General features: G+C 39.3%; 1 pseudogene across 1 annotated transcript; it reads right to left on the bottom strand.

Annotated features, from left to right (window-relative positions):
- Positions 1–665: 665 nt before the first annotated feature.
- On the bottom strand, positions 666–11,757 carry LOC148147943 (uncharacterized; annotated as a pseudogene). The gene is made up of 4 exons (XR_015759387.1): positions 11,496–11,757; positions 9,899–10,060; positions 5,902–6,030; positions 666–4,228 (listed from the first exon to the last, which is right to left on the bottom strand). The product of XR_015759387.1 is annotated as an uncharacterized LOC148147943 (transcript).
- Between the last annotated feature and the right edge of the window lie 2,340 nt (positions 11,758–14,097).

The raw sequence follows: 14,097 nt of genomic DNA, 5'->3' as shown, positions 1-14,097 counted from the left end.
ACTCAGGATGAGCAACAAATGCTGACCCAGCTAGCTGCACCTACATCCCATGCATGAATAACAAAAATAATTTTGCAGTAGTATGCAAATTAATAAAACTTTCTAACAGAATGTAGATTGCCTTGTAAGCAAAACACTGATGGTCAGAAGACTGATCCTGATATCTCTTGGGGTTCTACTGGTCTTACGCTCAAACTGGAATTGATGTAATCCCAGGACAATGGGAGATGATCTCAACTATTCATGGGACCTTTCTCTCACTGAATCCCGCAGATGTTATGTTAAGCTTATTACATCAACGGATCTTTTTGGTGTTATTTATTTCTGCCAATTTTTAATTTTATTTGAAATTTTTACATATATTTGAAGCTAGGCTGGTTTATTACACTTCATGAAAGATTTAATACCTTTTATTTAGTTCAAATTTCTAAACAATCTTGTGACTCAAATGTTTTGGCTTCAATTTCATAGTACAATGAATCCAAAATTGACCATGCAACAGATATGAAAACCCCATTCTAATAACTATTTAGTACAAATATTTTAAACATAATTTTGCCCAAGGGAAAGGAGAAATTTCCTTTTTAACAAGACAGAATATTTTATGCTACAATGTAATAACTCCTTTCAGACAAGGGTCAATAGAAGCATTCATTATAAGAGTCTGGAAATATGTGGCAAATTTAATGATTCATAGAATTATACAGAATATGCAAGACAGACACAAGGAAATTGCTGTAACAAATCTGTGCTGGTGTTTATATGCTGTATGAGTTTTTTTCTCTTCCGTCTGCTTCATCTCAACCTTCCAATGTATCTTTCTATCATGTTTTCCCTCAGGAATGTGGCTAATTTCTTTGAGCAATGTAGAATTCTGTCTTTTTCTGAAATGAAGACATCTTGTTTAAAAAGCAGTTTATTGAGCACTTCATACATATCAGAAACCGTTATGGTCAATTTGCAGAAATCCACATAATCTGGTATACAGAGGCTTTTAGAGTTGAACAGATACTTATAAGAATGCCATGGGAGAACCAGGGTTCTTTTAACAACTCCCTATTTGCTTTAAAGAACTTGATGATCAGAATTTCCTTGCCTCAAAATACAAACTGTGCAAGTTAGATTTTAACTTTTACATGGATGGCCAGGGAAGCAACCCAGTTGGCTGTTCGACAGGACTGACTACAGGCCTGATTCTGTTTGAGGTCTAGGTCTTTTAGAATCAGATCATTGATTACTGGCAGAAATCCATGCATTCCAGCACAACCTAATAGTCCCATAGCACTACAGTTTTAGCCAGTACTGGATAACTTGCAGGCCAAAAGAAGGTTAGTGCATTGGGGGTTGATCTTCGGGGCAGTGGAAGAGCCAGTGTTAGATTTATGGTGACCAAAGGAATACTTCAACTTTTTTCAGCCTTATAAAGGTATGTTCAAATATACCTGTCAAGAACTCTTGATCTAGTGATGTACAGAATAGTTCAACAACCAGGGGTTTGTAGTCTAGAACCTGTTTCGAGGGGATAGTGGGGGTGGGTTGCTCAGCTTTACCCCCTGAATCTTTCAGGATGGTAGAATGGCCCATCACAGTGGAAATGAGATGGAAATTCATATCTGCACCATTTCTGCGGTGCCAATTTTTTCTGCTGAGCTTGATGCCTCATATGCTACTCCTGAATCTCTGAGGTAGAGAAAATTTTCTGATCTTTGCTAAACTAGTATCCCACATTGTCTAGTTGTCTCATTACATAAAGATTACAGCACACAATCACAGTATATTGACATTGTGTTGTCGAATTAATTTATTAGGTAATGTGTTTGAAATTCTCTAAATATCTTTCTTCCTAGCTGAGATTTTCAGAATCAGATCAAATTCCAAAGACTATGTGTACCATCCATAAAGCTCATCAATGCAGAAACATTCTTCCCTATTAAGATTAATGAAACAGGATTTGAAACGCCTCTTTTTTACTTCTCAACTCAAAAATATTTGTAAATAACTGGTTGTACAAAACCATTCATAAGTAAACAAATGAAGAAAAGTCACATTGATTTGTGTGATTACATTGAACTATTTGCTTCATAATAGGTACACTACAATGCATTGTAATAATCACAGGACCATCACATTTAAATCAAAGCTATAATACACATTTAACTTGAAAGTACCATATAAGGTCATAATTTAGACACATTAACAATTCAGATTATGTGCAACATACTACAAGCTAATGTTAACACCAGTTGATAGGGATTATGTTCATGGTAATAAGTCTATTTAAGTTAAAGAGGGTAAAGGTTGGAATATAAGAAATACATCTGTAAAATGAGATAAAGTAAATTTGTCATTCATGTGATAAGAATGTAATTATAATCAATAACAGCCCACACAACAAAAAGTATTTCTCTATTAACTAATTACTCTGATTGTGTTATGTTTTTTTTTGTACAGACTTTGCCTTGGATTTTCCATTGGGAGTTTGGCATTAGGCATATTGGAGATTGTCAATTCCACCATGTCCCAGGATGAGTTTGCTCAGGTGATCAATCACCTTTTAGCTCATTATGTATGTGTGCGAGTTGATGCATGAGGACAACAGTGAACCATACGGGATAGGGGTGAGGGTTGTGAAGAGGTTCTCATCCCTGCTAGGATTTTCTGGGGTTGAAGATTCTGAAACTATATTAAAGGTCACCTGGACAGGCCTACATTTACTGCAAGCACCAGAAGAACTTACGTTGATCATCTCAACCTTGGGATTGTCTCCAACAAGAAAAAGATTGGCATTGAGGTTCAACAGTGCCTTGCTAGAGGTTGTGGTGTAAGCCATTCAAGAAATATCAGAAGAGATCCTCCCCACAGATGGTATTGTTTGATGGAGAATTGGAAATTAGTGAGGACCTTGATGAATTCTTTTAATTTTGCTTCTCCGAGTCCAAATAGCACAAAGCTGAAAATGTGTTGCTGGAAAAGCGCAGCAGATCAGGCAGCATCCAAGGAGCAGGAGAATCGACGTTTCGGGCATTAGTCCTTCTTCAGGTATGAGGAAAGTGTGCCAAGCAGGTTAAGATAAAAGGTAGGGAGGACGGACTTGGGGGAGGGGCGTTGGAAATGCGATAGGTGGAAGGAGGTTAAGGTGAGGGTGATAGGCCAGAGTGGGGGTGGGGGCGGAGAGGTCAGGAAGAAGATTGCAGGTTAGGAAGGTGGTGCTGAGTTCGAGGGTTGGGACTGAGACAAGCTGGGGGGAGGGGAAATGAGGAATCTGGAGAAATCTGCATTCATCCTTTGTGGTTGGAGGGTTCCGAGGCAGAAGATGAGGCGCTCTTCCTCCAGCCATCGTGTTGCTATGGTCTGGTGATGGAGGAGTCCAAGGACCTGCATGTCCTTGGTGGAGTGGGAGGGGGAGTTGAAGTGAAGTGTTCAGCCACGGGGTGGTTGGGTTGGTTGGTCCGGGTGTCCCAGAGGTGTTCTCTGAAACGTTCCGCAAGTAGGCAGCCTGTCTCCCCAATATAGAGGAGGCCTCCTCTATATTGGGGAGATAGGCCGCCTACTTGCATCGACTCTCCTGCTCCTCGGATGCTGCCTGACCTGCTGCGCTTTTCCAGCAACACATTTTCAGCTCTGATCTCCAGCATCTGCAGTCCTCACTTTCTCCTTCCAAATAGCACAAAGGCCAACACAAGTGCAGAAGCTTGGCTATGACATGACTAAATTAATTAGTGTTAGTGAAACAGTAACCACCCAAAACTGAAAAATAGCCACTGATCATCAAAAGGTAGCTCTTAAGCAGGGTTTCCTATTACTCAAATGTTAAAATTACCACATTCAATCTTTTTTTCCCCCTCAGACTTGTGGTGGTAAATATGTTTGATATTGTCAGGAAGTTAGAGTCTCAAGAGAAACCCTAAAAAATACTATGGACGTTAGACAGGTAGCCTCCAAAACCTATTTAGATATTTTCAAAGCAGATTATAAAGCTTTCCCTGAAATCATACCATTACTATCCAATATTTTAAGAATATTTGAGCTTTATAGTGAGCAAATTTGAATACATAACTCAGCAACCGTAAGGAACTTCAAAATCTGTGAATTATTCAACTTCCTTATGCTTTTGTTTCAAATAATAGATGTCCATATTCATCTTCATTCACTGGATTGACAACATCCTCTGGAATATGAAATACCCATGGAGCTACCTCGAACTCTTGTTTGGTGAGAAAGTCATTACCTAGGAGGGAAAAGTAGTAAGTCACCCAAAATTGTTTTTGTTGACAGAAATTTCATAGTTGCTTTACTATAACAGGAAGAGTCTGCATGCAGCACCAATGTCAATGCGAGATTGGATTCAGTATTTTTTTTCTGGAATTGCAAGGAAACTTAAATGTGATTAGCTACTTTGTGAGCTGAGCTGCTAGAACCATGGGAAATAAACAACTGAAAATGGATTATCTAAGCACTAAGGTTGTGCAAAATAATACATTTTTTTCTAATCTGGGAAATATTAAAATATATTGGTATATTCAATGGTAACATATATTGGTTGGTCATAAAGACTGAGGAGAAAGTGAGGTCTGCAGATGCTGGAGATCAGAGCTGAAAATGTGTTGCTGGAAAAGCGCAGGTCAGGCAGCATCCAGGGAACAGGAGAATCGACGTTTCGGGCATAAGCCCTTCTTCAGATTCCTGAAGAAGGGCTTATGCCCGAAACGTCGATTCTCCTGTTCCCTGGATGCTGCCTGACCTGCTGCGCTTTTCCAGCAACACATTTTCAGCTCTGGTCATAAAGACTGGATGGAGTCCATAGAAGGCAAATTACAGAATATTTGGAAGAAGTCTGTCATGTACATGGACATTTTTATGCTTTTATAATTTTTAATTAAAAATATGGTCAGCACACATGTAGAGTTCACTAAATGACAATACATAACAAATTACTTTTCATGCTAAAGAATGCTAATAACATTTAGAGAAAATCATATCTGTTTCTGAACATGGCAGTTTGGAACCTGATATTGTCATTACTTTAGCAATAGGTCTCATTTCAAATGGCTATTACCTTAAAGTTTGATACGACCCCTAAATTACAAGCATTTAGTTGCTGGATATTTCTTGTGTGAAAATGTCAACTTAATCACTACCTTTAAAATTTTCCTCAGCTTAGTGATCGCAAATGTGTGTTAACTTAACATTGTTAGGAAGCTCAGATGCAGTGAGATATCTGCATTTTAAAATGTAATTTTGTATCCATATTTTTGGATCGAAGCTGCCTACTTTCAAGTTTCATGCTCATTATCCTAGGAGAATTCATTTCAGAGAAATAGGATGGTATGTATTTGAGAAGACCTTTCTTTCATTACATCTCAAATTTGAATTCAACTATGATGGTAAACCACATTAGGTTATGTGCTGAAATTCTCCCGTACTGGCAGGCAATGAGCTACACTTTTTGAAAAACAGTGCAAATGGGCAAAGTAAATCAGGAGTTACTGTGGAAAACAAAGAGATCTCCCCCAGCATGTCAGTGTCACAATGTTTATTTTTCAACAGCTCAAATTACATGTATACTTAAAAACAACTGAACAGAATACTCCCTCTGGGTACATCACTTTCACGTTGCTTGTAGATATCTATCTAATGAAAATAAAATCCTATGGATTGTTTCACAAACATTGGTTCTACATAGAGTCATCCAGTTTACAAGTAGTCACAATGCAGTGACACAGACTATTTTCTCACTGGTATGAGTTTTTGTAAAATATATTTTAAATGGGTTATAGTCCATGTTGATTATTTCTACTGCTCTAATATTAAAGATTTTCACTTGTAGTTTTGTGGGGCACATCACAAATTATGATTTTGACTACGATTGCTCAAATAATTAAAAATGGAACATTTGTTTACCATCAATATCAGCAGTGTGGAATGGCTGGATGGCATCGTTTTCATTTGTTTCTGTGATGTTTGATAGTTCATTGAGGCTGATTGATCCATCTTTGTTCACATCATATGTTACAAATTCACTTGGTATCTCTGTGGGATACATATAAAGTGTGGACTTGTAAAACAACAGTATTTTTACTTAAACCACTAGTGTGGACAATTACAGTTGACTGTAAATAAACTGATACATTTCTTTCTTTAAAGGATGACATTGTGCAATAAGAAACACCACTAGAATGAAAGTTACAGAAAGCGAAACTGAAGTCCATTGGCCCTCTCAAATGGATGTAAAATATCCTCTGGCAGTATGTGAAGAACAAGGGATTTCCCTGCCTAATATCTATTCCTGACCAATGCCACTAAAATTGGATAATAGAACATAGAACATAGAAGAATACAGCACAGTACAGGCCCTTTGGCCCTCGATGTTGCGCCGATCCAAGCCCACCTAACCTACACTAGCCCACTATCCTCCATATGCCTATCCAATGCCCGCTTAAATGCCCATAATGAGGGAGAGTCCACCACTGCTACTGGCAGGGCATTTCATGAACTCACGACTCGCTGAGTAAAGAACCTACCCCTAACATCTGTCCTATACCTACCCCCCCTTAATTTAAAGCTATGCCCCCTTGGTCATAATCTGGTCATTTAGCACATTGTCATTTGTGCAAGCTCATGGTGTGAAATACGGCTACTGTGTTCTGCTCCACTTCCAAGGTATTTTGTTGGCTACGAAACCTTGTGGGACATCCTGAAGAGGTGAAAGACTCTTAGTGAATGTAAACTGTTTCTAAATTATGCAGGTAATATGTGCACAATAACTCAATTCAACAATTCAAGCAATATTTCAATATATGCAAGTATTTTATATGTCCAAAAATATGTTTTGTCATTATTTCCACATTTATGGCTTCAATTTCACTTGTACTCTTTCTATAAACTAATCTGAAATTTGACATTTTCCCAGATGCAGAGAAGTGTATCCATCAAAGAAGGTTACTATGCAGGTACAGCAAGTAATCAGGGAACATAATAGAACATTATGGTTTATTATTAGGGAAACTGAATACAATAGTGGGGAGGTTATGCTTCAGTTATACATGGTATTGGTGAGACTGCATTCCAGAGTACAGTGTGCAGTAGCAGGTCACTATATTTATAGAAGGATGTTTATGCATTGTAATTAATTCAAAGAAAGTTTACTAGATTCATATTGAAATGGGTAGATTGCCTCAAGAGGAAAAGTTGGACAGGCTAGGCCTGTATCCTCTAGCATTTAGAAGAGTCAGAGGCGACTTAATTAAAAAAATATAAGGTATTGTTAAGGGACCTCTAAAAGATCCTGAGGGGACTTGAGTGGGTGGATGGATGTTAAAACAATTTTCCTTTTGTGGAAAAATCTCGAACTAGGGGTCATAGTTTAATAATAATGGGCACCCATTTAAAAAAAGAGATGATGAAATTTATTTTCTGTGAGGGTTGAGAGCCTTTGGAGTTCCCTTCCTCAAAAGGCAGTATATGGAAAATCTTTAAATATTTTTTAAGGCAGAGGTAGATGAATTCTTGATCACCAAGGAGATGAAAGATTATTGGGCGTTTTCAAGAATGTAGAGTTGAGAGTAAAGTTTGATCAGCCATGATTTTATTGGATGGTGGAGCAGTCTCAAAGGGCTGAATGGCCTACAATTGTTCCTTGTTCATAGGTTTGTAGAATAATATAAAGTGAACACTAGACTAGACCTGCAAGAAAGTGTAAATAACTTTCTCCATCCAAACAAATCTCCTCAGATTTCAGATTAAAACATAAGGATGACACCTGTCTCTGTAAATGTTGATCCATATTTCTTCAGTAAGCTAGTCATGATCAGATGCAATTGGTCATAATCAGATTTGATCTTGCACCTAGTTTAGGATGATCCTCCTTTATGGAATGGGTGAGAATTTCAGAAGCTCTACCTTAAATTGTAGATTCCATGTGAGGATAGATTGAATTATCTAACAACAAAGAATGTTGGTCTCAGAATGACCTTTGCTTATAACGACAATTTAAGGAAATGTCTTATTCATCCTTTCCTATTTATGTTATGAGTTCTCATTTATTTTTCTACTATTTTCTTCTTTTCTCTCTATTATCTTTATTTATCTATTTCATTCTAATAACAATTATTATTAGCATAATACATCATGTAATTAGAAAAGGATTGCGGAGACGGTCAATCCCTGCTGTATTCTATATGACAACACTCTGACCAGAGTCCACCTATCTGCTCTCAGTTTTCCGTCTAAGATTGACAGTTAACAGTTCTTGCTGCATCTCCATACCAACGGTCCGATCAATCAGCATCTTCTTATGTTGTATTAATCAGTATTTGGTTTTCAAATTTGGTTTCTTGCACCTCAGTCCTAATGAGCGTAAGATAAAAACATCAACTTCATGCCTCATTTTATCAGTATTCTGTACCATCCAGCAATTATTCATAGAATCACTTTTACACTCACTTTGTTGATTCCTGCTTATTCCTAACTACCCATCTCTAGCCTACTTCCTTATTGGCTCTATAATTTAAGAGTTCTTCTTCCTCACATGATGCTGTTTTCATTTGTGTATTTAAAAAAAATTACTTCCTGTCCTCTAGTTCCTCGTTGTTAATTCTATGTTGGTTTAATTACTGCTCTTGTCTATTTCCTATTGCCAATGTCGTTCAGACACAGAGAATGTTGCTGGCAATGCACTTTACTGCAGCTGTGCAAATAGGAAGCAATGGGCCAGCTGTGGAGATCAATGCCAGAACTGCACTTGGACCTAAAATAAACTCAGTAGAATGAAAGGAACTGTGTGAGGCTAAAGCAAAGGTTTTCCCTGTACACCTGAGTGTCTGGGGACGGAGAATGAAGGAATTATGACTGTACCTCCAATCCACTTTTAAAGTTTTTTTTCTGTTTCTGTCAAAATTACATGAAAGGATGCTGTTCAACTCATTGAAGTTTTAAATTAACTTTGCATTATCTCGGTGTTCTTTCATATATTTATATTCACATTTTGTCAGAACACATTTAAGCACTTGCTCAGAAAATAGGTGTTCCCATTTCTCCCTTGATCCCTTAAGAAGACACTTGCCACAATATCATCTTTTGGTTCAATTGCAGCTACTTTTTTGTTAGTGGTGCAGAAAATGGAGACACAGGTTTGGTGCAGTGATGGGCTGTTCCCTATAAGGTGCAAGGACAAAAGAAAACAAGTTCAGAGGTCAGCCAGCCCTTCAGTAACATCCCCCCACGACCACTTGTGTGTTAACAGGCTGTTTGTTTTGTTTGTAGAGAATAAACTCTACACTTTGCACTGGTGATTTGTTCTGCTCTCCCGAATAAGCTTTTCATGGATACTCTGGATTTGATTGCATGTTTCCCTGAGCACCTCAAAATTTGGATCAGCAGACATGTCTAATGCTGTATTCCTCTCAATGGGTGTGAAATGTGTTTCATAATTGTCTAATTACAAAGTGGCCCAGATAGTAAGGAAAATTGCAGCATATATTGTGCAGAGTTTTATTGTATCACATTGGGAGGTGGAAGGTTATGAGTTCAAATCTCACCTGCTCTAGTGGTGTACCAATGACATAGTTGTACGTGTTGAAGAAACAGTTTACTTTGTGTGGAAGTTGTAATTAAAATGAGCTGGAGATACCAGGGGAGTTATACATATTATCTGAACATCACCTGCTGTGTGATTAACTCATATCTTACTCATCTAGAATCAGAGTGACCCTTTTACAAATAATTGAAGTTTTATAATTTCCTTGTCCTTAGCTTTAAAAGACACTTTACAATGTCTGACCTCCATCGTATCTTTTAAATTTAAAACGAAAACAACTAAAGCTTCCAGATTTGAATTCCACTGCGCCCCCACATTATTGGCTTCCCTTTCCCAGGATGTGAAAATGAATGCACATTTTACCGACAATCTGAAAGACGCCAGGCTCCTGTGGGGACGGCTTAAGTTCCTCTGGCAGGGGACTGAAAGTTTCTTCCGGCTCGTTAACGGGGAGAGGGCTGCAGTAGGCGAGAGCCGCCCAGAAGACGGAAACCAGCCAGAGAGGGCGGAAATTCATTGCGAAATCTGTAAACATTATAAAAAAAACCGAAAGAGTGGAGCCTGAGACGTAACTTTTCTCTTTGGTCGGCCCGGTACATACCGATAAGAAGCAGTTAGAAGCAGTTCCTGCAATTCATTCCAAAAAGGCATAGTCAGTTACCCAATGAAAGGGCGAAATGACTTTATTTCTAATCAAAACACCGGGGCAGACAAATGAACAAGAGAGGTGGAAGTTAACGCGCTTCGGTTTTCAACTGCATTTAATGTATCTCGAAAGAGACGTTGACCCAAGTACACATTTTTACGAATCTTGCCAAACAATTCTCAAACGGGGACAACACAGAAGGAAGCTATTCGACCCATCGTGTCTGTGTAGCCTCTCTCAAAGCATGATTAAATGATCCTTTCCCTGCCCCTTCCCCGGTGTCCCTGCACTCTATTCAAAGAATTACTGCCTCTACCACCCATTCTGGGAGGACAGTCCTGGTCGTCAAACATCTTACTTCCCTCTGGGGCTCCTTTGTCCATCAGTATTTTAAAACAACCAAGAATTCCTCTGGGAACCATGCCCTAGAAACACATGTGGTTACCCAGGGGTAGAACCCCAGGTTACCCAGGGGTAGAACCAAAAGGGTCGTCATTTTACCCTTGAAGGGCTTTTGCCCGAAACGTCGATTTTCCTGCTCCTCGGATGCTGCCTGACCTGCTGTGTTTTTCCAGCACCACTCTAATCCAGACTCTGATTTCCAGCATCTGCAGACCTCACTTTTGCAGAGTTTACCCTCTAATCCCTCCCCACCTCCTTTCAAAACTGCATCTGAGGGCCCAGTTCAATAATGTTTAATAGCATCTCCAGTGCGGCCACTCAAAGTGTAATCATGCAACGGGCTCCTCTTAACTGAAGAAACGGTGCTTTTCCCCCCAAGGCTTATACAGTATTTACTCCCTAATTGTGAAGGCAGAGTTTACATACATATATATGTGTGTGTGTGTGTGTGTTGGATTAGTGCTAGAATTGCTGCTAACACTATGATCAGATTTAACTTTCCACACGGCGGCTTGTTGCTCCGGCCCACAGATTGAACAGAGGTTGTGTTCCTCTCTGGATGTATCCGGAGTTCATGCTGAGGGTCAGGGAGATACACTCTCTCTTTCCCTGCTCATAACATGAGTATCAAAGACATCCCGAGTGGATGGCCAAACGAAGGGATGTGGAAATCACAGGGATTATCGTTAAACGGTCTTTCCAATGAGCCAACAAATACGGAAAGGGGATTTTCCCCTGTTCTTACCAGCTGTCTCAAACTTTTTTTTTCCGCGAGGTACCCAAGTCTTCCAGCTCGCTACCAACACAGTGTCCGGCGAGAAACGGACTGTTCTAACCGCAGAGGGGGGGTTACGCTGAATAAGAAAGCAACTGGAAAGACCCAGATAGAGAGACAATAGTGTGTGCACTCACAGAATGACCCAGAAGCAAAGAAATGCGAGCGGGAATTCCGCCTGGAGTGCAATCTCTGCTGTACCATCAATTCGGCAGCTTTCTCCGTCAGCCTCCGTTTGATTCCAAACCGCGGGATTGGAACTAGTTTAGCTTTTGCTTCGTTTCCTTAATGTGCGGCAGGGAACACAAATATTTCCCTAGTTCAGCTCATCTGAGGGAAAGTTACCAACTTGATGAAGTTTGAGCTGCATAATTTTTCATAGCAGGAGGGAAAGACCATTTGTTGACTGGGGGGGGGGGGCAGGGTGGTTAAATAGCTGCCGCCACCAGCGAGCTACATGGTCCTGAGGTCATGTTGGATTTTTTTTTAATCCCATAGAAGAGCCCCTAGCAGCTGCAGATTTCTGGCCTTGATTCTAATTCCAGCCCCCACCCTGTGCCCGATCCTTCAGTACAGGCTGAACAAAGGCGGGGGGAGACAGTATTCACTCCAGGGTGAATGCACTCTTCATATGGTTCTAATTTAAAACTAATTCTTTGTCTCTATGGAAAGAGGGAATTAGTTCCTCTTGCAGAACGAGATTTTATGCCAATCATGCAAACAGCTGCTGGTGATAAAATATCTTAAACTTCCCAATAATTGGTAAGGTTATTATTACTATGCAAAGTTAAATATATTTTATACTCCATTCCTATGACTTCAACTATTTGAGTATGACCAGTGTTTGCAGCTTTTAAAATATCAATATTTTCATGCACTAAATCCTCAATTGGTCATTTTACACAATACTTAAAAATGAGAATCAACAAATTGTTTTATAATTGTGTGACACTGTTTTGTCATGAAAACTGGGTATCCTCTAGTCTGTTTATACCATAGTCCATTCAGCGAATTGTTTGATTTTTTTGAAAGTGTATGCTCTTTCTGTTTTGTAGCCAACACATTTCAACATTGTAGACAGCCTGAACCAAAGCAACTTGTTACATTGTTGGATATTAGGAAGTAAATCTGTAGCTCTACAAATAGCATCAATATTTTGAGAGCTGCAGGCAAGTTAAGTGGATATCTTGATCAGAAAGGTACAGTAATTAGACTTCAGCAGTCCTCATAATATAAGATGTTACATCGGTTAGGAAATGACAGGTAAATTTTCACTTTTAAGTAACGTAAAGTTGGGGATTTAATGTTACAAACAGCAGTCACATTCAAATAGTGGAGTGTGACTATGGTGCCAGTAATGGTCCTTCCCATGTTGGCACCAAAGGATTTAAAACATGCAGATGTGCTTCTACTCTTCTCAATAAATCCATGCGCCTCTGTGTACCCCCTTTCACAACATCAAAGAGGGAAATGTTGCACAACGTATTTGGGTGATGTGGCAGTCAAAGAATAAGTAAAGAAACAAAAGATTGAATTAGAAGAAGTGTAACTGATTATACTCCCACAATTGTTTCCTGATGAAGGGCTTTTGCCTGAAACGTCAATTTTCCTGCTCCTTGGATGCTGCCTGACCTGCTAATCTTGACTCTAATCTCCAGCATCTGCAGCACCCACTTCTGCCTATATTCCCACAAACTCTACTGCTGAAATCCTTATCTGTTCCAAATCCTATTTGTGTAAAGTGATCAATCTGTGGAGTGGTAGAACTTGAACACAGGTCTTTTGAACACTACCACAGTGCCACCAGACTTGCCCCAAGTCTTGTTTATACTTGTGGTCACCAAACAACTTTGATTCCAAGTTAGACAACACCTTTTTTTGAAAGTTCTCCATTTTTGTTTTCAAATCCCTTTGTCTCCTCCCCTCCACGTCCATCTCTGTAATCTCTTCCAGCCCCACAATGCACAGGCAATTGCACTCATCTAATTTTGGTTTCCTTAGCAACCTTAATTTTAATTGCTCAACGATTGATGACTATGCCTTCTGTACTTAAGGTCAGAAGTCACAGGATGCCAGGTTATAGTCCAACAGGTTTGTTTGAAATCGCAAGCTTTTTGAGCGCTGCCCCTTCATCAGCTGAAGTGTGAAGGAGCAGTGCTCTAAAGCTTGTGATTTCAAATAAAGTTGTTGGACTATAACCAGGTGTCATGTGACCTCTGACATTGTCCACCCCAGGCACTTCCACATCATGGCTAGTATAAACTCTGGAATAATCTATCTAACATCTCCATCTCCCTCTGTCTCTTTCTTCCTTCAAAATAATCCTCAAAACTTACCTTTTAATTTTAGTTTTCTGCTATTAACTTGTTTTATGTGTCTTGGTGCCTAAATTTGCCTTATAATATTCCAGTGAAGCACCAAAAAATGTTTTATTACAGGAAAGGCGCTATAAATTGTCATGACTGAATAGCTGCCAATTATGCAGCCTATGAATGTGGGGGTGAGACTTACTCCAGTGCTAAGTATGAGGAAAATTATATGAATGTAAAGTTGGAAGTGTTTGGTACTCATCATATTGGGCTCCTTACTCATGCATGCAGCCAATGAACAGCATGGAAGCACTGATTGCCTGCAACAATCATGGAAATGCACATGCTGCATAGGGTTGGAATCCTGTTTTCATTGCAATGAACAAGTGAGCATTAATGACACATCCCAGACCCTCTCCATTTTTGAGGC

Source organism: Chiloscyllium plagiosum, unplaced genomic scaffold (genome assembly GCF_037043375.1).
Source record: "Chiloscyllium plagiosum isolate Xiang-an unplaced genomic scaffold, Cpla_swu_hap1 HiC_scaffold_14, whole genome shotgun sequence".
NCBI lineage: Eukaryota > Metazoa > Chordata > Chondrichthyes > Orectolobiformes > Hemiscylliidae > Chiloscyllium > Chiloscyllium plagiosum.
The sequence above is the reverse complement of the archived record's forward strand: the minus strand, read 5'-3'. Positions and strand labels throughout refer to the sequence as shown.